We start from the raw sequence: 26236 nt of genomic DNA, 5'->3' as shown, positions 1-26236 counted from the left end.
TAAATTTCATATCTAACTGTATTATAACTACCCCCCCACCCCAACAAGATTTTTTTTTTTTTTTAAAGCTTGAACAACTAAATAAATAAATGCTGGATTTTTCTTATCCAGGTGCAAAAGCTTACCTTTCAAAGCATCAAACTTTGATTACCATTTTGCAGACCACATTTACCATACAAGTGATTGAAGCAGCATAGAACACTATTATTATTATTATTAGCTACATTGTGCAAGGAAGCCTGAAGCTTATGCTGCACCAGCCAAAAACAACAACAACAAAAAAAAAAAAAAATAAATAAATAAATAAATTTCCCCAAGTTACCCTGAGAGAGAGCCAAGAAAGAAGAATGATGATATCCAGCTCAGGACCCTAGGTGTGCCAAGCCCATACTCACCAGATGTGAGCTCCTGGGGTTAATTTTTTTTGGGTTATTAACAACCTTTACAACTATGTTTAGCTATCCTCTGCTTCTCACTTTTAGCCAAAATGACAAATCACAACGTTTTTTCCACTCACTAATTGTGGAACACCACACCACAAAAATAACATATCTTTGAATACTGTAAGAAATTTCAGTTGATCATTAAATCCTCTAGCATGTCAGGTAAGGTTGGTATTATTAAATTGAGTATTAAATCCTTTAGCATTTTAACCAGCCCCCTGATCCTTTATTGGATCAGGAGCTGGTTATAAAATAAGACACAGAGTAGAAAATCTTGCCAGGAAACCCAATTTGGCTATTTTATGTAGTAGCTTTTCACGTGGAATTGGATTATCAAAAACTTTAGTGAAGTCACAGTAACTATGCCAATTTATTTTTAAAACCAACTGTTAACATTACCATAATAACTAACCAGACTGGTTTAACAAAACTTCCCCTTTGTGGACCATTCTTATCAAGATGGTCCTAAAACATAACTTTGATCACAGACAACAGGATCTTACCCACCACTGAAGTTATTCCCTCATTGCCTCTTTCATAACTCTGTTGTAGAATGGAGTGAAATTAGCAATTCTCCAGTCTTTTAACATTTCCAGCAGCTGACACCCACATGTAGCCATTTTTTTTTAATATGGGCAGTTCTCGCTTTATGAGTTCCCGGGTTTACAAGTTTTTTCCCCCCAAGTATCAACAAAATCGAAAACATGAACATTAATTGCAAAGAATGAATGGTAAACATTCATAAATACCGCATTCCAAACCACATGTGTAGCTATACAATATAGTGCACCTCGCATTACGGTATTAATCAGTTCCAGAGACACCCCCATATCGTTAAAATATTGTAATGTGAACCCAATAACACATTGTTTTTTGGTAATTCGTTTCGAGATCTCAGCAGTTGAAATTTTCGGTGCATAACTAAGCTATTTATCTTTCTAAAATGTCATTTTTAAGGTCACGAGTGTGATCTTAAGTCATATAAAAAGGTTGTGAGCGTGGTTTGTAAATTGTATTAGTTACAAATTAAAATCATTAATGCACTACACTTTCATCGTTATCATATGTTCTGTTATATGTATCAATTTTAAACGCTTTTGTGATTTCTAAAGCACGTTTGTGGAAATCACTACCATAAAACAATAAAAACAATTTGCACTTTCCAGTTTATTGGGTTTTTCTGTTACTGCAAGCAATTATAAACGGGTAGTAAACTCTATCCTCTTGCATTTGCAAAAACACCGATAGCTGGAATCGTGTTTATGTTATTATGGTGAAATGTGTTTCCCTTTACTGAAACCTTCAAATTGTATAAAAAACATAAATAAATTTTCAGAATCTTCTCATCATTCTTTTTTTTTTAAGCTTCATAAACTTGTTACTCCACACGAATTGTGTTAGTTGCAATTTGTGTGTGCTGTTAAAAAATGCTTATGCATGCAATTGAAATTTATAAAGAAAAGAGAAGATTATCTTGGAAACAAACACCTCTTGAAATTTTTCTGAAGACGACTCCTTGTGCAACAAACCAACGAGTGCCGAGCCAATGATTGTGCATTTAGTCGATGATGATGAAGAATAAACATTCTTTAACGTTTTTATAAGTTTACTAACATTTTTGTAAGTTGTAAATAATTTCTCTATTATTATAAATTTGCTTGATTTTAGAGGTTATGTTTTCATTTCTTTCGATAAATCAATCATTGTTTAAACAAACTAATTAGCTAACTAATTTCACTGTTGTAACCCCTATTTTAACCTTAGGTCTATGGGAAATAAATTCCCGCTTTATGAGCGCATGCTAGGTACGAATTAACTCGTAAAGTCGAGAACTACCTGCAATTGGATCACCACTAGCCTCAACAGCTTTTATGACAGATCCTCCTCCAAAATTGTTATATCACTTATTTCACAGAGATCTCACTACTGATCACTGCTTCTCTGTAGTTCAAATGGTTTTTTATCTGTTTATCTGTAAATATTATTACAAATTATTATTATTACAGTTCATTTGACACTTCTGCTGGGTTTTTCTAAGATTCTTCACTTTTAGTATTTTGTATTAGTATTAGCAATGGCAAATGATGCAAGGAGGAAAGGTCATACAGTATTAGCCAAAAAAAAAAAAAATCTTTTTGCTTTTTTTTTTTGTTCATTTACTTTGATCAAATAAAGGGTTATTTGATTCATTCTTTTCCTTATTATTGTATTAACATTTTCACAGAACTTTGTGTCCCTATTCATACCTCTCTTAACTAGTTATTCTCATGCTCAGTTTTTGCTTATCTTAAACCGTAAGTTACATTACATAAGTTACATGGAAGACTGCTACACAAATTGGAGCAGTGTGACATTGGAGGCAAATTGCTGCTATGGATAAAGGGGTGGTTGAGGGGGAGAAGACAGAGAGTGGTAATCAATGGACACTGCTCATCGTGGACTGATGTTATTAGTGGAGTCCCTCAGGGCTCAGTGTTGGGTCCATTATTGTTTTCTGTATTTATAAATGATATTGATGATGGTATATCGGGATTAATGTCCAAGTTTGCAGACGATACAAAGGTTGGCAGGGTTGTCAAGGACACTACTGACACTATGCTGCTGCAACAGGATCTGGAAAGGTTGAGCAGATGGGCTGAGAGGTGGCAAATGAAGTTTAACATTGACAAATGTAAAGTACTACACATGGGAAACAGCAACCCCAGAGCAACGTATCAACTCTGTGGTACAACACTGACAGTGGTAGAGAATGAAAGGGACTTGGGGGTGGTTGTGCAGGCAGATATGAAGTTCTCTGAGCAGTGCAGACGAGCTGCAAGAGTAGCTCATGGAGTATTGTCAATGATATACAGGAATTTTTCCAGCAGGGATAAGGAGGTGATTATTCCATTGTATAAGGCGATGGTCAGGCCACACCTAGAGTACTGTATACAGGTCTGGAGGCCTCATTTCAAGAAGGATGTAGAGCTGCTGGAACGAGTACAGAGAAGGGCAACAAGATTAGTGAATGGAACAAAGGGGTGCTCTTACGAAGAAAGGCTTAAGTTTTGCAAATTACAGTGTCTGGAGACTAGGCACCAGCGAGGTGATCTGATAGAGGTGTATAAAGCCTTGAATGGTTTAAGCATGCTCAATGCTGATGGGATTCTTCCTCTAGCTCAGAATAATCACCTGAGAGGGCATAAATTCAAATTAAGGAAAGACATATGTAGGATAGACGTGCGGAAATTTGCCTTTAGCCAGCGGGTGGTTGGTTGGTGGAACAGACTTCCATCCCTTGTGGTGGAGGTTGATAGCCTAAATAAGTTTAAGGCTCAGCTGGACAGGTATTTTGAACGAACAGAGGGGTGAAGTGGAAGTGGTTTTTTTTTTTTTTTTTGGCTGATGCTGCATAAGCTTGCTTTCTTGTATCAAATGCCTCTACTAATGCTAATGCTAATTACAACAGCAGTTGCTGATGGTAATTTGTTTATACTGGCAATGGTAAACACTACATATGCAGTGTTTAAAGTAGCAGTATTTTTAAGGAAAAGGAACACCAGAAGTACATCATAACCAGGAGCCAAACGATTTTGTTATACATGAGAAGAAAGTGGAAGAGAAATTTCTGTAGAAAAAAAGTAAGCAAGGCACCTGAGATTGATGTGATCTATCCAGTGATATTAAAAGAGGTAACAAACCTTTGGATTCAGAAGAGTTCCTACAGATTTGAGATGTGCAAATGTCTCTTGTATTCACAAAGTGGGATCAAAGGATGATGTGAATAGCTAGAGACCTGTAAGCTTGACTTCTGTTCCAGGGAAAATAATGAAGTTGATGGTTTAAGTATTGCAGGATCATCTTAATAGGAATGGAATTATATGGAAATCACAATGTGGCTTTATTAAGGAGAATACTGTCTAACCAATCTGAGCAGTAACAAAGGAACTGGTTGCAAACAATCTTGACATCATATATTTACACTTCAGCAAAACTTTTGACACTGACAAATTCCAAACTGGGGCAGCATGATATTAGGGACGGCTGAATGGCAGAAAGAGAGAGAGAGAGAGAGGATGGTTATATATGGGCAGTACTTTTCTTGGACTAATGTTATTAGTGGAATCCCTCAGAGATTCAGTGCTGGACCTGTTACTGTTCACAACATTTATTAATGATATTGATGATTTATTAATGATATTAATCAAGCTTACTGTTTAAGTTTGCAGATGATAAGATTGGTAGGACGGTTAATGAGAAAACTCAGGACAGTACTACAGAAAGACTGAGAAAAATTAGGCAAATTATTATTTTTATTATTACCAGTGGCATATGATGCAAGAAAGCAACAAGCTTATAAGGCACAAAAAACGTCCCACATCACCTGTCCATCCCCTCCAATAATTTGTCTAGTTCTTCTTTGAATTTATTCAAACTACATACTTCCACAACAACAGATGAAAGTTCACTCCAATAATCAACTACCTGCTGGGTAAAGGCAAACCTGTAAACAAAGTATCCTGCAAACATCCTTCAACTGGAATTTATGGCCCCTCATGCACAAAGGAAAAATGCCATCAGCAAGGAGTTTGCTTGCTTAATCCATTCAGTCTTAAACACTTCAATCAGATCAACTCACATTTGCCTAGTCCCCAGACACTGCAACTTGCAGAACTGAAGCCTTTCTTGATAAGATGTTCCCATCACCAATCTCTGCCATTCTCTACATCTGTTCCAGCAGTTCTACATCCTAGAATGAGGCCTCCAATCCTGTATGTAGTACTCAAAATGTGGCTTAACCATTAACTCATACAACAGAAAAACCCTCATGAGCTGTCCTAGCAGCCTGTCTGCACTGTTCAGAGAACTTCATACCTGACTGCACAATTATCTTCTGAGTGTATATTACACTCAAGTAATCCCAGATTAACATACCACATTGGTATGTTAATTAATCAGGATTACTGATACTTTGATTACCTACTGTTACTTTCCATGCATTTTTAAATGTTAGACTTCAACTTCCACACTTCATTAACCATACTGCCAACCTTTGTATCATGTGAAGGTATATCATGCTTAGACATTAAGCATGGTATATCTTCACCAATATCATTAATAAATACTGAAAACAATGGGCCAAGCACTGAACCCTGGGGAATCCGCTAATAACATTAGTCCATAGACGAGCAGTGCTCACTGATCACCACTCTATCTTCTCCTACTCAGCTATTCCTTTAATCAGAGATTTGCCCTTAATGCTACACTGCTCCAATTTATAGAGCAGTTTTTTTTGTGCAACAGTACCAAAGACTTTCCTGACATGCAAGTATATGACATCAAAATTATTTTAGCATCCGGTTTCTTTGTTACTTCATCACAGTATCACGATCAGAGACTCCTATCCCCCCCCCTTTGCCTGGTGGGTTTCCTCACTGCCAGCCATCATATCCTACCCCAGAGCAGGATCCACCCCTTTCACCCAGGCAGTCTAAGACTGGAAGAGGATTTCTTAATTGGTACAAAATGGCTAATAGCCACTACAATTACTTCCCTCAATGCTTTCCATTTAGAGAAGTAATTTAGGGTAGTAATTGCTCTTAGTAACATCATCAGATATCCCACTGTAGCCACCCCTTATGGAAGCAAAAGCCCTTCTTTTTACCCTCAACAGTATTTATACTCTTGACAATATTTATAACTTTAAGTCCCATAGCAGTACACTGTGATCAATTGCTACAGGGTCTTTTACCTGCAGGTTCTTAATATATGAAGAGTCATTGCTGATAATCAGATCAAGGGTACTGCTCCCTCTTCTTGTTTCTCTAAATGGCTGCTGTAGAAATCAGTCATTCAGTAAATCCAAAATGTCTTGCTAGTGTGTGATCCAATCAATATATAGAAAGTCAAAATCCCATATTATAAGACATTCTGATTTACTGGTCCACTATTTTTTTTGTATAGTTGTTTCACACAATATAATAGCGTAGCTTAATTTAATTTATTATGATACTCATTTTTTTATAATCTGCATTGATGTTGGAATAAATCGGATGATAATTTTAAATTTAAGTTAGCATGAATAAGTTAGGATTTAAAAACAGAATTAAAACGTGCACAAGGAAGTAGAAGTGCACGTCTTCGTCCTTGGTTGTCAATGTTGAAATTTGAAGCGATTTAAGTTATACGGTTGGAAACAGAAAGCCAATAGCCATAACAAGTGGCTTTCGTTTTACACGTCTATACACGAAAATATGTCTACACGTCTACATGAAATATGACACCGCAATCTTGGGTGGACCTTACGACATATAATGAAATACGTATAGCAGCTGCCATTAACGACATCGAACTCAGACACAACAGAAAATGGGGGATCCTTACACAGAAACCTCACACCGCCACAAAATCTTCCACTATAAACATTTCTTCGTACCCTTTTTCTTCCACTGAACTCTCTACCCTCGATTACGGTTTTAACTTTGCTATTAAAGATAATAAATATCCCTACAAAGAATGTATAATAGAACTACAAACCAAATTAGATAACCATCCAGATAAATGGTGAATTATACACCAAAGTAATTCAATTCTTAACTCCAGATTCAAACCCCAACCCAATATAAACAAACAACAGTTAATGAACTTACAAAAAATATGTGACAATCCAAATATTATAGTCCAGAAAGCTGACAAAGGTGATTCCATAGTAATTATAAACAAAAGCACATATATAGAAAAAATGGAATCTATACTCTCTGATTCAGATACATACAAACTGGATAACACATATACTATTTCCAAACATAAAAATAAGCTTGACATTATTTTAAGGAAATTAAGATCCAACAATGAAATTAATTCATACACCCTTCAACAGATTGGTATCCGAAACAATATTCTACCGCATATGTTTGGTATTACCAAACTCATAAACCCAACCACCCACCAATACCCATAATATCCTTCAGCAAATCAGCTTTCACCAATTTATCTTCCTTCCTGGTCAAAATTATCTCCCCCTCACCAGATTTTTGAAATTTAAAGTAAACAATACCTCCCAAACCTTTGAAAAAATAAATTCTATCACAATAACCAATGATGACATCCTAGCGTCTTTTGATGTAGTCTCATTGTACACTAATGTACATTTGCCGTCAACATTACAAACCTTACGTAATTTCTTAACAGACAACAAAACCTTATCCAATTGCACTTCCCTTTCAATTAATAGCATACTAGAGCTCACAACCTTTCTATTAGATGCCAGATACTTCTGATTTCTTAATCAGATTTACCAGCAAACCTATGGCCTACCTATGGGATTAGGGATCTCGGCCCCCATATCTGAAATTTACCTAGCCTCCGTAGAAAATCATATATTACAACCACACCCCCCGATATTAAATTATTTATACGAAACGCTGACGACGATATCCTCTTAATAGGGCACAAATCCACAATAAATGATCTTTTCATTAAATTTAATTCCATGCATAAAAGATTAAAATATACCCTGGAATTGGAAGAAAAGGGACAAATTAATTTCCTAAACCTCACTATATACAGAAGCGATACAAAACTAGGAACAAGAATTTTCAGAAAAAATACTCACACGGGCAAATACTTACACTTTGAATTGCATCACCCCCTCAACACAAAAAAAGCAGTCCTTTATAATCGAATTTACAATGCTATAAAATACAGTTCCACACATTATGACCTTAATAATGAACTACAATATCTTACAAGTAAATTCATATCTAGGAAATATCCTATTCAATTAATCAAACAAACTATTATCACAGTCCAAAATAATATCAACAACCCACCCAAAACGCATTTCCAATAATAATCCACGTATTATCCTCCCTTACCATAGTAATTTTGCCAACCAATTCCACCGTTTATTCAAAAGTACTGATATCACCCTTACATTCTCATCATAAACTAGGTTCATTATTCAACTCATATAAAGATACACAAAATTACCACATTAGTGACATGAATAATATCATCTACTTAATAAAATGTCAAGATAACTGTAACGCTTGCTACATTGGTAGCACCACCACAAAATACGGTTCTACCAAAACATCAAACACACGTGCGTACTACCACTACAATAGCTTTAGGACAGGACAGTCCAATACCGAATTAGCAACACATGTTCAATCCCACAACCACACCCCCTTAGTAGATTCAGCCATTCCTATTACCAAATTAAAATCCAGTTTTAAAATTTTCCAATACGAAGCCCTAGTTATAGAATGGTTTCGCCGCCATTCCACTCTCCAAGTATTAAATTCCAAACTACCCTATAACATAGCACCGGTCTGGAATCTCATGCACCTGAGACTCCCACGTGTATCCAGGAGCATCATGGGAACTTAGTCTTCTTAAATACATGCGTTTACTCTCATTCTACCATTGCCAACTGAGACGTGTAAAACGAAAGCCACTTGTTATGGCTATTGGCTTTCTGTTTCCAACCGTATAACTTAAATCGCTTCAAATTTCAACATTGACAACCAAGGACGAAGACGTGCACTTCTACTTCCTTGCGCACATTTTAATTCTGTTTTTAAATCCTAACTTATTCATGCTAACTTAAATTTAAAATTATCATCCAATTTATTCAAACATCAATGCAGATTATAAAAAGGTGAGTATCATAATAAATTAAATTAAGCTACGCTATTATATTGTGTCAGTTATAAATGGTACTTTAAGAGATCTACAATTTTCGAATTGTATAATTGTTTGTTATACTTATCACAGTCATTAAACAATATATGAGATGCAAGACGTTCCAATAAGTAAAGTATCCATAGTTAAGTCTAACGGTATATCATCGCTAGAGACTTAATCATGGATACTTTGCTTACTGCCCCATCTTGCATCTCACATATTGTATGTGTATGTATATATATATATATATATATATATATATATATCTTCTTGTCACTGGGTTGCTAAGGTCTTCACAATACTACCTACTCACCAATGATACTCCAATCAGAGTTGAAACACTGGTGTGGGTAGTATCATACACTTTAAATAGAAAGCAATATCTATTGAGCAGTCCAATACCAAGGCAACTCATGATGATACACTTCTACAATATGAAATTAGCATTATCAGTGGAAAATAATACAAGAAAGAAGCTTGTACAGCATTAACCAGAAAAAAAAAAAAATGACCCCTCCCATTTCACCTATTCATTCCCTCCAACAGTTTGTCTAGTTCTTCCTTGAATTTATTTAAGCTATCAACTTCCACAACAACTGATGGAAGCTTATTCCAGCAATCAATCACCTGCTGACTAAATGCAAACTTCCATGCATCTATTCCACAACTGTCCTTCCTCAATTTCAATTTGTGCCCCCTTGTGTGTAGTTTGGGCAAGAGCGAGAATCCTATCAGCATTGAGCTTGCTCAATCTGTTCAGAGCCTTAAACATCTCATTCAAATCACAAGATTGATCCAGCAAGTAGTAAACCCAGTTTTCTTATAAAGAACAGAAAGAAGATATGACATGTGCAATATAGTAAACTCTAAAATCTGAAATATGGCACAATTTATAAAAATAAAATAAATAAAATGAACAGTTTACAATCAGGAAATATTAAGAAATTAATCTGGCACTCATTGATATGAGTGCCAGAAGGGCAACAAAGGGATGTTCTTACCAAGGAAGGCTTAAGTTCTGCAAATTGCAGTGCCTGGAGAGTAAGCACCTGTGAGGTGATCTGATTAAGGTGTATAAGGCCTTGAATGGGTTGAGCATGCTGAATGCTGATGGGATTATTCCTCTAGCTCAGATTAAGAACCTGAGGGGGCACAGTTTCAAATCAAAGAAAGGCAGTTATAGAATAGATGTGCAGAAATTTGCCTTTAGCCAGCTGATTGGTGGAATAGACTTTCATCTTTTGCTGTGGAAGTTGATAGTATAAATAAATTTAAGGCCGAGCTGGACAGGCATTTGGAACGAATTGAGGGGTGAAATGGGAGGGGTTTTTTTTTGGCTGCTGCTGCTGCATAAGCTTGCTTTCTTGCATTGTATGCTACTGACTGCATTTGTCTTTAAAGATGCTGTACAAGCTTCTTTCTTTTGAAAAAGAGTGACAATTATTTATTTGTCACAGTAAAAATTAAGCGACTGTTGTATTTATTTAATACAACAGTCTTAATTTTCACTGCAAAATAATCTTGCATTTGTAACTGGTTGAATAAAATAAAATAGTGAAAATATGGTTACGGTATTTGATAAATTCACTTTTGTACAAATTCTACGGCATAAAAGTGAGTGACGATTTCTTGGGGACAAATGATGATAGTGAACGGGAACATTCAGATGAAATCGTGGAACCTGTCAACAATGATGATGAACTATTATCAAGTCAACAACAAACATTATTATGGTCTGAAGATAAATATTTATGTATAGCACCGGGTCAGAAAGCATCTTCAACAAGTTTCATATTTGATATACATGCAGAACTGTCTTTTCCAGCTACATATTTGGGACAAGCACAAAAATTTAAAAATAGATTGAAAATTACGCCCTTTATGATAGCAACGAGTGAAATTCGTAGATCTGATTGTAGTTGAGTAACTCCTAAACATTTGCTATATATGGCAATGAAAATTATGCGAATGCATACCACAGAAAATTTGCAAATTGCATTTAAATCAGTAGGAATAACAGCTAACATTACTCATTTTATATCGGAATCGAAAGAACTTAAAAACAAGTCATTAGATTGCTACAGAATTATGGCATTCACTATAATTTCACGAATTAGTACAAGTTGTTCGACAGTCCAATAGTACATTTTCTAAAATTCTTACAAAAATAGGCAATGGAGAAGTGTTATTACCAGATGATCTTAAAATTATAGAATCGAGATTTTTTACCAAAGAAGATGCTACTAATTTATGTCTGCAAGGGATTTGAAATAAAATTCACAAAATGTCAGTGACTGAAACTGCAAGACTTCCATACATTCTACCATTACTGAAAGGAAAACTGTACACGATTACTACAAATATAGATATGGTCAATGGATTGGTAAATGGTGCAATCAGTACTTTAGTATATTTCGAATTTGAGGAAGATGAAACAGTTAAACCAATATGGATAAAATTTCCTGAGTCAAAAATAGGACAACCTTCAATCTTGTTATAAACAATGTGAAAGATATTATAAAATGATCAACTATGATTCCATTCAAGAACAACAGAAAATTAACATGTAGACATACACGATTTCCTTTAGTATTTGCTTGTGCTTTGACTATATATAAATCTCAAGGAGGAACCTTCAACAAAGTTGTATATATTTATGAGAAAGATCATCAACAGCAACTTTACGTGGCTTTATCTCGAGTGACCTCATTGCAAAGTTTATATATTACAAATTCCCACGACAATTTCACATTTCACCATGGCAAAGCTACTAGTAATATAGAACTTCGTGCTGAACTAGATCACTTGAAAAATAATAAGCTACCATCTCTACAGGATGAACTGCAAGATTTCATACAAAGTGGTATATCTATATTGTCAATGAATGTACAAAGTTTACGGGCCCATGTTCGAGATATCGAAACGGACACAATCTTACGGCAATCTAAAATATTGATATTAAGTGAAACATGGTTGGATAATGATGAACATATATTATTTAAACCATTCCAATGTGTGACTCAATTTAAAAGGTCTGATGTTTGTAGCGGTGATGGTGTTGCGATACATCAACATGAAGGGTCAACTATCATCAGTACACCACATATCTTTGCACAACACAATAGCAGTAATGCAACAGCGGTATCAGATGAAATTGGAGACATTTGTAGTTCTTTGTGCAAATCCAATAGTGAATCTATTTTCATCGTTGCCATATACATCACTCCAGGGATGTCGTTAGATATAATTCAAAAATTCATAAACAAGAATTTGATGCCATATTCCATTGAAGGTGCAAATTATTGGAAGAGCTACTGGATCATATACCTATAGTTCTCGCTGGTGATTTCAATCTAGAATTAAATTGAGGCTGGAAAAAAGTTTTGTAAATTTATGAAAGATGTCTTCAATTTAGATATCAAGTCAAATACTTCAGTAAATACTACACATAATGGAACGACAATCGATGGAGTATTCACTTGGGAATTAAAATCATTTGAGTGTCAAAATTATATATCTTATTTCAGTTACAATAGACCAATAAGTTTAGTGTTAAACTTATTGGTCTATAATTTTAAGAATTCTATAATTTCTCATATTGTTTAGTGTTATTATAATATATTTTATATGAATTATTTCATTGTACACTAGTATAATGAAAAATTCCATTCATTGTATTTCATTATACTGAAATTATTTTTTCAATAAAAAATAATGCAGCAATACTTTTATTTATTTTACTGTACCAGTTTCATAACGAGTTCCTGCAGTAAAGACGTTTTTAACGGCTGCTGCTGCTGTGACATTATCCGTCTCAGAGTAGAGCGGCAGCAACTCATTATGTATTTGGTACATAATTTTTTCTGATAGAATCTCAGTTATCGGGTGATTCAACTACTGCTCATCTCAGTTGCTCAACTTATTCGCTGTATGATTCTTTTCGCCTCAAAGGTGGTACTTGTGCACATGTCCGTTCCAATATTCCCTGTCAGAGACTTGGTAATTTGGAATCTCCTCTTTTTGATCTTCTCTGGCTAAAAATCTCTACCTCATTCTGTCAAATTCATTTGTTGTCTATACCGTTCTCCCAACTACACACACTTGGAGCTCTTTGACTTCCTCTTTGCAACGACTTTCTCCACTTCAAATTTCCTAATAGTGTAGTAATTTTCCTTGGTGATTTTAATTTTCACAACTCAAGCTGACTTCCATTTTCTAGTCACACCGACCAGGCTGGTCGAGATGCTGAGGCTTTTGCGATTACTAATGACCTTGCACAGATTGTTCATTTACCTACCAGAATACTAGACAATCCTAACCATACAGCCAACACGTTTGATCTTTTTCTCACAAACAACCCTTCTAAGTACACAGTCGAAGTGAGTGGTCCTTTAGGCACCTCAGTTCACAACTTGGTGATTGTCTCTTCCCCAATGGAGCCTTTATCTCATGGCTATTCCCAACCTCATGTTGTTTGGCATTACAAGAATGCAAAATGGGATGACCTAAGAGATTTCTTTTCTTCTTTTCGTTGGATGGATTACTGTTTCAAAACTTCTGATGTCAACGTTTGCTCAGATCATGTCAGTGAAATTATTCTTGTAGGAATTGAATCCTTTATTCCACACTCCACTTTAAAATCTCATCCTTTATCTAAACCTTGGTCTTCCAATAAATGTGCTAAGGCTGTTCAAAAGAAGAATGTTGTGTATCATAATTGGCTTGTTTCCAATTCTTCAGTTTCATTTTCTGCCTACACCAAAGCTCGTGACGATTGTAAAGAAGTTATTAATCAGTCCAAACTAGATTTTGAACAAGCTAAGAGTAGAAAACTTGCTTCGTGCCCTAATGGTAGCCGAGCATTTTGGACTCTTGCCAAAGCTATTGGCTGCAACTTTTGTCCATCTCTGCTCCCACCTGTCAAAACCAGATGGTTCTGTGTCACTTCAGCCAAGGATAAAGCTGACCTGCTAGCATCCCATTTTTTTTACCAACTCATGTATTAATGATCTTGGTAAAACATTTCCTACCATTCCCAACACACTCCATTCAATGCCTGCTGTGGTCTTCTGTCAAAAGGATGTTGGAAGGATTTTGATGAAACTTGATGCTCAGAAAGCTCCAGGTCCTGATGGTATTTCTCCAGTTGTTCTCAAAACCAGTGCTCCTGAACTCACTCCCATTCTTTGCAGCCTTTTTTCACTTTCTTATTCCAAAGGTGTTTTTCCTTCTGCTTGGAAATTTGCTCATATCCAGCCAGTTAATAAGAACGGTGACAAATCCCCCCCATTAAATTATCACATCACCCTATTTCAATTACTTCTATTGTTTCTAAAATAATAGAGAAATAAATTATCCATTCTGGCTTGTTACACATTTATGGCCAAATTCAATGGAAAAGGTCAGTGAAAGAAGCAGTTGCTCTCCTTACCATCTCAAAGGCTTTCAAACGTGTTTGGCATAAAGGTCTTCTGAACAAGATTCCATCTTATGGTTTGCCAACTGTTTTTTGTAATTGGTTATCCAGTTTTCTCTCTGATTGCTCACTGAGGGTGATGGTAAATGGCTCTGTCTTCTAACTTCTCCACTAATGCTGGTGTCCCCCCAAGGGTCAGTTCTTTCCCCCACTCTCTTCCTCTTGTATATTAATGACCTTCTTCCATTGACTGGAAACCATATCCATAGTTTTGCCAATGATAGCACATTGCATTCCACTTTCCAGTTTGAGAAACTTCCATGGGCGCTGTTCTTCTGAATTGGCTTCTATAATTCCCGCTGTCTCTTTCAGAATAGTCCGAACAAGTGCTGCTACCAGCCATTTACTGTCCAACTTCAAAATCACGGAACCAACTTTTCATCTTCCTTGTTTATTCATTCAACTGCCATTTTCTGGAACAACCTTCCTTCATATGTATTTCCTGAAAATTACAGTCTACAGAAGTTCAAGTCTAACGTCAACAAATATCTTCTTTCGTCTTCTCAACCTCCAATCCAAGCATGGTACTAAGTTCTAATACCACTCGTTTGGGGTTTTCATAAAAAAAAAAAAAAAAGTTTATAAAACAAGACTGCTATTCATCAGATGGCATTGGGTCTCTAATGACAATATGCACACAAACCCGTTGTAAAGAAACTGATGTGAGCAGTCATGCACTGTATAAAAATTAGAATTTTTCAAAAGGTATAATACAGCTAAAGTTATCTGTCGAGAATAGTGCAATATCAGCATTGCTCAATATAAAGAAAAGGCAATATAGCATTATAAATAAAATAATGATAAGTTGCTTGCACTCTAATATTCATGGAAAACAGATGCCACTGTAGCTGAGTAGTCAGGCATGAGTGTACATATGTATTTGCTACATACACTCGTTTGATTAGTACACAAGTACTACTTGAACCACGTGGTCATCCCGGAGTATAAAAAAGAAAATTTATCTATTTTAAGAGTGATCCTGTAAAACCACTATACCTATATAAAATTCAGAATTCTCAATTACATGTTGACTCAATTACAGGTGACTGGCTTTATAGAGTTCACTATAATAATAATGATAATAATAATAAACTTATATGCAACAAGTAATGATCATCACAATCATCATGTCAAACACTGATATGGTGCTAAAGACCCTACATAACAGCCTAGCAGCAATAGGTCTCCCAGCAAACACCTACAAGGAACTCCAAGAAAATCGCAATCCTGAACACCTGTAGAATAGAGTTCCTTGGCCAATTGTAACACTAGACATAACCATACTTAGAAGCAATACTTGTCATGGGGTGGAATCCCCCGTCGGAGAAATAATATATAAGAGCAACAATAAGTAATATGAGTACAAATCCCAGGCATACTCGAGATCCCAACCCACAAGCTATACTGGGACCGTGTCATTATAACGGACAAAACAATCCAACACAACAAACTGAACATTCCCCTTGTCAACAAGAAGGAAACGGATCCTATCTGATTGACATAGCAGTGCCCAACACTGGCAACCTCCAGAAAACCCATCAGGAGAAAATCAGGAAGTACACAAACCTAAGACTGGAGATCAAAAAGATGTGGCATATGCAACAAGGAATGACCATCCTGATCATCATGTCACCCATCAGATCTCCCAGAGAACACCTACAAGGAACTCCTGAAAGTTGCAATCCTGAATACCTGTAGGATAATCAGAGTTCTTCGACCAACCGTAACACCAGACATAACCACCTTGTGCACTTGGTAGCAATACCCGTCAAGGGGTGAAACCTCCCCAATCAAAGAAAAATAATATAAGAGCAACAATAATAATAATAATTTAGCACTCACGCAAGCTTGAACCAACTCAAATGCACGCAGCTGTACTCTCGCGTTCAAACACTAGGCTACCTCGAATATTCAATTTTAAATTAGCATTAGTAAAGGCAAGAAAGCAAGCTTATATTGCATCAGCCAAAAAAAAACAAAAAAAAAAACCCTTCTAATTTCACCCATCCACTCGCTCCAAATGTTTGTTTAGTTCTGCCTTGAAACTTGAAATTTTAGATTAAGGTTAAAAATCGGTCCTTTTTGAATAATGCTTACTGTCTCCAAGTCTCTCTCAGGGTAACGCGGGAATTTTTTTGGCTGGTGCAGCATAAGCCTCAGGCTTCCTTGCACCATATAGCTTATAATAATAATAAGTGCAAACAAAAACAAAAAAATCGACAGAATAGAATACATCACTGAGACATAACAGTTCAAATCAAAATAGAAAAATTCATGCTATTTGTAATTACCTGAAACAGTTCTTTTCGTTGGGAATAATTCGACTGTAGTATAACCTTTAACTCAGTAAATTAATTCCTGCTTTTAATGCTCAATTAAATAATAGACACCAATAGCTAAAAAATAACTGCACTCACGATAATTTTAAATAACCATACATTCCGCTTTTATTCCTTCAGCGCCTCCTACCAAAGAGTTCTACGCTGTACCTCCTACACTCTCTGAACATTTTAGCGTTCAAAAGTAGTTGCAAATCCATTGTAAAAAAAAAAAAAAAATAATAATGATAAAAAAGCTAAAGAAAGATCAGCAGAACAATTTTTTGAAGTGAAATTTCTTTAGGCGCGCTCCAGGCATTTTTCAGATGGGAGTAACTTTCGTTCGTATATTAACAAAAAACGCAACGAAAATACGACCATTGCCATAAGTAAACGCATTATAGACATTCTGAACAATCAACTATCGTACTAGACTCAATGCCACGGTTTTCGTACGAATACTGACGTTAGGCTCGGTTAATAATCTGGAGGGTAACCACCAGGAAATACCCGTTGTAATTTTTTTTTTCTTTGGTTAACCTGTGGAAAATATGCTTCCGATTTTCACGTACCATTTAGTTTTGTTAATTGGTAAGGTCATAAAGTGTAAATCTATAAAAGTAAAGATAGCCTATGGATAATATTCTTCCTCTTTTAGCTTATTAGAATCGCTGTCAACAGAATTAAAATTCAATTCGTAAACGTGGTCACAATGACCGGCACTTACTACATATCGTGTGGTGAACCGTATTTTGTCATGCATTGTCCATCGTAAAGTGATTTGATTTTAGCGGGGATCCACTGTAGTGAGCGTTGTAAGGCGAATAGCGGACGTATATGTGCAATGCGTCTAGGGATTGAAATAAATCGCCAAGAAAATGCGATAAGAAATGATTCATTCCCCCCCCCCCCACCACTCCGTACCAGGCATGAGCGACACTTGACCCAATCAGTACCCCTACTGACTGCGTCATGCTATTTCTTTCGTTATTATTATTATTATTATTATTATTAGCCATATGGTGCAAGGAAGCCTGAGGCTTATGCTGTACCGGCAAATCTCGAGTTACCCAGTGTGTGACAGAGAGAGAGAGAGAGAGAGAGAGAGAGAGAGAGAGAGAAGTAGAAAGGAATCACCAAGAAAGAGAAGAATGATGATATCCAGCTCAGGACCCTGGGTGTGCCAAGCCCATACTCACCAGATGTGAGCCCCTGGGGGTAAATTCTCCACCGTATTTAATAAAAAATTTCGATGGAAAAGAATTTATAATTCAACATGCTGAAGACTAATAGTGAGCGTTGTAAGGCATATAGAGCACGTATACGTGCAATGTGACCACCGAAACAACCTCCGTTTGGTAAAGGAGAGATCGAAGCTATTTCGACAGCGGAAGAAATTACAGCGTGCGATGGAGTTGAACAAAGAAGCCAGAGAAGATCCATCCACATCTTCGCTGCCTTACATCTTCCCAGAAATGTTAGAAGTGAATTTGAATAAGAAGGACTCTTTATTATATACAGCAGCAGGTACATGCTGTACATAGCACCCTTCACGATTACAAGCCAGGGGTTTACATAAAAGGAATAACACAACATTATAAACAAAGATGAAAAAAACTAACAAAAAAATAGCACAGCATTATAACCAATTATATAACATGATTAAAGTCTGAAGCAGTCAAATGACAAATTTACACATGAAAATATATTTACTCCCCCGATGGTATCTCTACCTTGTGAGTGTGTGTGGGAAGGTTGCGTGTCCCGATGACCCGGAGTGTTAAGTCAGCGGTAGTTTAGCTATGGATAGGGCCTCCCAAGCCAGGTAGGGCCAGACTAAGAGAGATATCCTGGTCCTCCGGGTTGGTGGCTAGCTCCTCGTTCAGTGTAAAAAATACACAAATGCTAAACGACCTACAAGTGGAAATCAAAACGGATTGCACTTTCGGAAACGAATCGGCAAACGAAAAAGGACAATGCTTTTGCGATGCTGGAATATTCGGGGTCTTTCAACTAAAGGAAACTTTCTTCCGGATGAACTACAAAAATTCAATTTAGACATCCTTGTGTTATTGGAGACAAAGAAAAAAGGATGTGGAGAGGAAATAATGGGAGAATACTGGCATTTTGAAGTGGAGTCGATAAGAGTGAAAGAGCAAGAGCAGGAGTTTCTATTGCTGTTAAAAATAAATTGAGACATAACATCACAAATTGGCAATTTATTAAAGAAAGAATGATCTCATTGGAATTGACAATGTATGGTAGAGAAATATGTATTTTGGGAATATATGCCCTGACTAATGACACCACCGATACCTTGAAGGAAGAATTTTGGGAAGAACTGAGAGAACTAATAGAAAAAATACCTAAGAACAAAGGGATATTTTTAATGGGGGATTTCAATGCAAGGGTTTCAATGCAACTGAAAAAATAGCAAAGCTGTTGGAAGATTCGCAGAGAAAGAGAGGAACGACAACGGAGATAGACTATACAATCTTTGTGAACAGTTCGACTTGAGAATAAACAACACATTTTTCCAACACAAGGATATCCATAAATATACTTGGTCACAGGAGACAAGAGATATTAGATCAGTTAGAGATTACATTATTTCAAAAGATTCAGGGGACATACGTATCGAAAGATGTCAGAGTTTATAGAGGAGCCGAATGTGGATCTGACCAATTTCTTGTTAAAACAACACTGAGGTGGAACTGGATTAAGAAAATAAGCATGGATAGTCAACAATGCAGGGAAGGAGAAATGCTATAAGGATCTTTGAACAACTTCAGGACGACAGCATTAGAAGCAACTTCACCCGGAGATTGGATGCTGCAATTAACATAGAGATAAAAGGTAATATTGAAGAAATCTACGAATATTTAAAAAAATATAGTAAAAAAATAGCTCATGAAACCCTAGGCAAAAAGAAGAGCCAAGGACCAAAAAAGATCTGGATTACAGAGAAAGTAAGAGTTGCTGTAGAGGAAAAGAAACTTGTATATCAGAAATGGCTGGGTGAAAGCAATTAGTATTAGTAACGACCATGGTGCAAGAAAGCCTATGGCTTATGCTGCACCAGCCAAAAAAAAAAAAAAATCCGAACAAAACAATGATAAAACAAAAAAATAAAATAAAATAAATAACTAAATAATAATAATTAATAAAAAAAAAAAGTAAATTAAACCTATCATCCTATGCGCTTCCCTTACCCGAAAGTACTATCCAGATGACCTTTGAATTTCCCCAAACTGTCGGCCTCTACCACCCATGAAGGCAACTTATTCCAGTAATTTATAACTCGCTGGCTAAAATAAAACTTCCTGCAGTCCAATCTAAACATTTCCTCCCGTAACTTGAATTTATGTCCCCTAGTTCTAGCATCATTTATAATCTTGAAAATTTTGTCCTCATTCATTTTACTGATGCCCCTCAGAGACTTAAACACCTCAATCAAATCTCCTCTAAGGTGTCTAGTTTCCAAACTCTGCAACCCACATATTCGAAGTCTTTCTTCATAAGGACGCCCTTTTGCCGATCTCACCAGGCGAGTTACTCTTCTTTGCACCCTTTCAAGAAGCACGATGTCTTTCTTTAGGTGCGGTCTCCATACTTGAACACAGTATTCCAATTGTGGTCTAACATAAGCCTTATATAATGGGATTATCACGTCCCTATCTCTACTTGCAAAAGTTCGATAGATCATCGATAGGACACCATGGGCCTTCCTTGCAACCTGTTTACAATGCTCAGAGAATTTCATGTCTGACCGTATCGTAACACTCAAGTCCCTTCCTCCAGTATTGGGTTTAGTTGAACTCCACCAAGTGAATAAGTTATTTTGGGATTACTGTTTCCTAGGTCTAATACCTTACACTTTGTTGGATTAAAGCACAGCTGTCATTTTTCTGACCATTCCTGAAGTCTATCTAGGTATCTCTGAAGAAGCTCAGCTTGACAGTGATCATTAACTACTCTACCAATTTTAACATCAACTGCAAATTTAGACATCACGCCCTCTATCTCTTCATCAATGTCTTTTATGAAAATTAAAAATAACAGTGGTCCTAATACTGATCCTTGGGGAACCCCACTTCTTACATCAACCCAATCTGAGGAACAGCCATTTATCACAACCCTCTGCCTCCTGCCCTGAAGCCATTCTACTATCCATCTAAGGATTTTCCCAGTGATTCCAACCTGTTCCAGCTTATAAAGCAACAGCTCATGTGGGACTGAGTCAAAAGCTTTGCTGAAATCTAAATAAACAATGTCGAAATTATTCCCTAAATCCAGCTCGTGAGTGACCCTTTCGAAATAGCGAACCAGATTTGTTAAACATGATTTTCCCTGTACAAAACCATGCTGAGTATCCTTTAGAATTTCATTTCTATCCAAATGATCCTGAATTCCACCCTTGATCATTGCCTCCATGATTTTCCCTACTACTGAAGTCAGACTGACAGGTCGATAATTTCCAACTTCACTTTTAGAGCCAATGATGCATATAGGTACATTTATGTTGAAAAGAAGAAAATAGTCAATCGGTTGGTAGTAGAAGCAAAAAATGAAGAATGGGAAAGCGCGACTATTAATAGCAAATTGGGCTTCAACCGATCAGCGGAATCATGAAGGTCGTTAAAGACTTGAGAAAACAGAATAAACACAAGGCTGGTTTACAATTAATACCTTTGAAAGATTGGATGAAGTACTATGAAGGACTTTTAAAAGAAGGCCGGGAAGAGTTCAAGAGGATGGAGGATTTCGGTGTGGAAGACTCAGGCTTAAAAGTTTCTCTTAGGGAAGTGGAACTCTTACTAAAGGAGGGAAGGAATGGCAAATCACCTGGACCTGGAGGAGTTTATATGGAACTTCTGAAGTACAGAGGAAGAGGAATGGCTGTTTTGATAGAAATCTGTTAAATGGTATACTGAGAGGATAAGAAATAACTAAAGAAGATTGCAGAAGTTCGAGATCACGCTCTTCTTCAAACAGCATTTCCAAATTAGGATGTAAGTGAAATGTCGGCCTGTAACAGCTATCGTGGCTCTCTCAAGAACAAAGTGATTCCGGCTCTATCGAAATAAAATGATTTTAAATATCATCCAATGCCACAGCACTTGCCGAAAGTAGATTTGGAAACAGAACGTCATATCTTGGAGGCTCCCATTCAAGCAGATTCGTCACCTATGATATTCATACGGTCAATACAGGATCCTCTGTCAAGTGATAAATGCTCGCCTAAAGAAGTTTCACTTAACTTTCACTATGCGTGCTCGGCGCACAATTTTTTCAGATGAGGTCTCCATACTTGAACACAGTGTTCCAAATGTGGTCTTAAAATTGTCTTATACAATGGGATTACGACCTCGTTATCTGTATAGGAGAGCGTTCGATAAATCGTCGGTAGGATAAATGTGCTTTCTTGATTGCCGGTTTATACTGTTCAGAAAACTTAATATCTGTCCTTATTGTAATTCCCAGATCCCTTTCCTCCTCACTGTTTTTTATCCAACCTCGCCAAGTGTATAATTTATTTTGAAGTTGTTATTCTGCAATGTAAGACTTTATATTTTGATGCTTTAAAACCTAGCTGCCACTTCTCTGACTATCTTTGAAGTCTGTTCAAGTCATCCTGAAAGAGCGCTGCTTGGCACTGATCATTATCGACTCTGGCCAATCTTTATGTCATCTGAAAATTTTGACATCACGCCTTCTATCCATTCGTCGATGTCATTTATGAAAACGAGAAACAACAGTGGTCCAAGAACCGATCCTTGAGGGAACTCACGCTTGACGTAACACCAATCTGAAGAGTATTCATTAATCACAATCTCCTGTTTTCTGCGCTGCAGCACCTCAGCAAACCACCTTAGAATCTTAATTGTAATCATAGACTTATCAAGCTTATAGAGTAACCTCTAATGAGGGACCGAGTCAAATGCTTTGCTAAAATCCAAATAAACTATTTCGAAATTGTTCCTTAAATCCAGCTCAAAACAGTCTACTAAGTCAGTTAAGCATGACTTGCCCTCAGGTTACGTAGGGAGCTGACTAGCATACAAGTTAGTGCAATTGTATCATTTCTGTACGTAGCCAACTACTTAAGTAGTTATAAATTGGCACCGTTAAGTATATCACATATTGTGAATACCTTCACAACGAGGTGCCGTGATATTGCACTACCTCGAATAAGTAACGCTTTACCATAGAAGAAGACTATTGTTACTTATTCTCAGCAGATACCATCACCCATCCCCGTTTCGGAGCTTATTGGTTCCTCATCAGTGGGTGGGCGGATACCCTGGTGTTGGAGTGCAGATAACGCAGTTCCGAAGTATAACTCCACAATATGAGAGATGCCTGATGTGGTGTAATTTAAATTACAGTATAGTTTAGGGCTAAAGCCTCAGGTTACGTAGGGAGCTGACTAGCATAGAAGTTATTGCAATTGCTTCATTTCTGTACGTAGCCAACTACTTAAGTAGTTATAAATTGGTATCATTATATATATCTGAATAACTTTACAACGAGTTACCATGAAATTGCACTACCTCGAACAATATGAGATATACTTAATGATGCCAATTTATAAATACTTAAATAGTTGGCTATGTACAGAAATGATGCAATTGCACTAACTTGTATGCTAGTCAGCTCCCTCAGTAACCTGAAGCTTTAGCCCCAAACTATACTGCAATTTAAATTATTCCACACCATCAGGTATCTCTCATATTGTGGAGTTATACTTCGCAACTGGGTTGTCATTGCATCATTGCATCACCAGGGTACCCAACGACCCACCGAAGAAGGGCCAAATACTCGCGAAACGGTCACCAGGGTAGCCTGATGCTGCCTGGAGTTTCCAAGGATAGGTAACAACGGTCTTCTCTACTGGGGAGGCCTTGCCTATTCCATGAGTTTTTGAGTGATATGAGTTCAAGGAGTTACTGTCCCTTTCATTCTTCTACACCGTTTCTTTTCCACTCCTACTATAACTTTCCTTCTACTTTTTTTGCTTTTCTAAGTCTAATAGGAATAAGTGAATAGTAGAGTTATTGTCCTACATAATATACAAAATAAGCGCCGAAACGATGCCGTATGGGTGATGGTATCCGCTGAGAATAAATAACAATAGTCTACTCCTATGGCGAAGCGTTACTTATTCGAGGTAGTGCAATATCATGGCAACTCGTTGTGAAGGTATTTATAACAACTTATGTAGTTGGCTACGTACAGAAATGATGCAATTGCACTAACTTGTAGGCATGACTTACCTTTAACAAAGTCATATTGTGTGTCTTTCAGAATGCCATATCTATCTAAACGTCCCTGGATTGCACTCTCAATGTTGGTAACATCATCAGTTGTTCAAGGGCTTGAACAACTGATGATGTTACCAAAAGTAAATTCTAAATGGGAAGTACAGGGAACTTATCAAAAACTACTAGGCTTTTCATATCAACGAAGAAATACTGTTCAAGCCTTAGATCTAAATGAATGTCAGATGAACTATTGAGACACGTGAGAGAGAAGAAAAGTTCATCGAAAGCATATAAATCATCAAGTGATACAAATGGTAGATATAAATAAGTCTACAATCAAGTCACAAAGGTACGTAATATGCTATATATCATGCCTATCACTTACCAATTCTGACATATGCATTTGAAACTTGGACTATGAGGAAAAAAGGATGAAAGCAGAATTCAGGGGGAAGAAATGAGATTTGTGAGGAGCATAGCCGGAAAGACAAGACGCGACAAAGTCAGGAATGATGTGATTAGGGAGAGAATTCAATTCAGATGAAAAACTCCAGGAACAGGATTGAAAGGTCCTGTTTGAAATGGTTCCGACATGTAAAGAGGATGAACGAGAGGAGTTTGCTAAGAAGAACGTTTGATTTACAATTAAGGGACAAAAGACCATGGGGGAGACTAATAATGAGATGGCAAGACATGATAAAGACGGATGTCATTAAGAGAGGAGGAAACTGGAGTGAAAGCAACGATGGAGAGATGTACACGGACAGGGCATGGTGGCGAGGCTTCATACGTCGACCAGTGGAATAGCGGAACGATGACAGATGATGATGATGATGATGATGAATCAAGTCACAAAGGAGGTTAGGCAAGTTAAGGTAGATTGTGAGAAGTCTCTGGCAAAGAAAAGCAGCAAATACTTCTATGTTAATATTAAGAGTCGAAGGAAGGTGTTGAACCAAATTAGGCCACGTGATGTCAATGTATTAACTATTGATGATTCTGCCCAAGTTGCGGAAAAATTGAATAGCAGTTTTGCATCTACATTCACATATGAGAAATTGTTTAGGAAAGGGGATGCCAGAAGTTTATAAAACGCTAACGAGTAGCTAAATGACTTTGTGATAACTGAAAGGAAAGGGGAAAAGGGATTATTGAACCTGAACATAAAAGAGGCACCTTGGTCAATGGATCTATCAATCATATTAAGAGAGGCAGCAAAGAAGGTACGCAAGTCCTTAGCCATATTTATGAAAGCATCCTTGGATTGAGGGGAGTTCCCTACGGCCTGGAGATTCGCGAATGTGTTCCTAATTAATAAAGGGGGATCAAAATGTGTCATTACTAATTACATACCTGTTAGCTTAACATCGGTTACAGGAAAATAATGGAGTCACTGGTTAAAAACGTAATGCAATTACACTTCAGTCCCAGCATTGATTTGTTGAGGGGCTGTCTTTTCTGACAAATCTGATATGATTAATGAAGTGTGTAAAATACTGGATGGAAAAAGTAATTTTGATATCATACACTGACTCGGATTTCTGGAAGGTTCTTGATACTGTTGCACATAAAAGGCTGCTGTATAAACTGGAGCAATGTGGCGTTACGGGCAAGTTACTGCCCTTAACGCCACATAAAGGGACAGTTAAGTGGAACAATACAGAGAGTAGTTATCGATGGCACTGCTCTTCGTGGACTAATGTTACCAGTGGGGACCCGCAGGGTTCAGTGCTGGGCCGTTTGTTGTTTTCAATATTTATTAATGATATTGATGAAGGCACATCAGGCTTAATGTCGAAGTCTGCAGATAATACAAAGGTTGGCATTGTTAGCATTAGCATTAGCATTAGTAGAGGCATTTGATGCAAGAAAGCAAGCTTATGCAGCATCAGCCAAAAAAAAAAAAAAACCCACTTCCACTTCACCCCTCTGTTCGTTCAAAATACCTGTCCAGCTGAGCCTTAAACTTATTTTGGCTATCAACCTCCACCACAAGGGATGGCAGTCTGTTCCACCAACCAACCACCCGCTGGCTAAAGGCAAATTTCCGCACGTATATCCTAC

The 26236-nt window shown here is 36.9% G+C and overlaps 1 protein-coding gene across 1 annotated transcript in view; it reads right to left on the bottom strand.

Annotated features, from left to right (window-relative positions):
- HSPBAP1 (HSPB1 associated protein 1) overlaps window positions 1–16991 on the bottom strand; it is a 55601-nt gene extending 38610 nt beyond the window's left edge. Inside the window, exon 1 of the mRNA XM_090387857.1 lies at window positions 16881–16991. The gene's annotated coding sequence lies outside the window, so the exon portion shown is untranslated. The remainder of the gene's footprint in view (window positions 1–16880) is intronic.
- Window positions 16992–26236: the final 9245 nt, after the last annotated feature.

The sequence above is a fragment of the Mastigoproctus giganteus genome, chromosome 13 (genome assembly GCF_048544385.1).
Source record: "Mastigoproctus giganteus isolate SK-2022 chromosome 13, ASM4854438v1, whole genome shotgun sequence".
NCBI lineage: Eukaryota > Metazoa > Arthropoda > Arachnida > Uropygi > Thelyphonidae > Mastigoproctus > Mastigoproctus giganteus.
The sequence above is the reverse complement of the archived record's forward strand: the minus strand, read 5'-3'. Positions and strand labels throughout refer to the sequence as shown.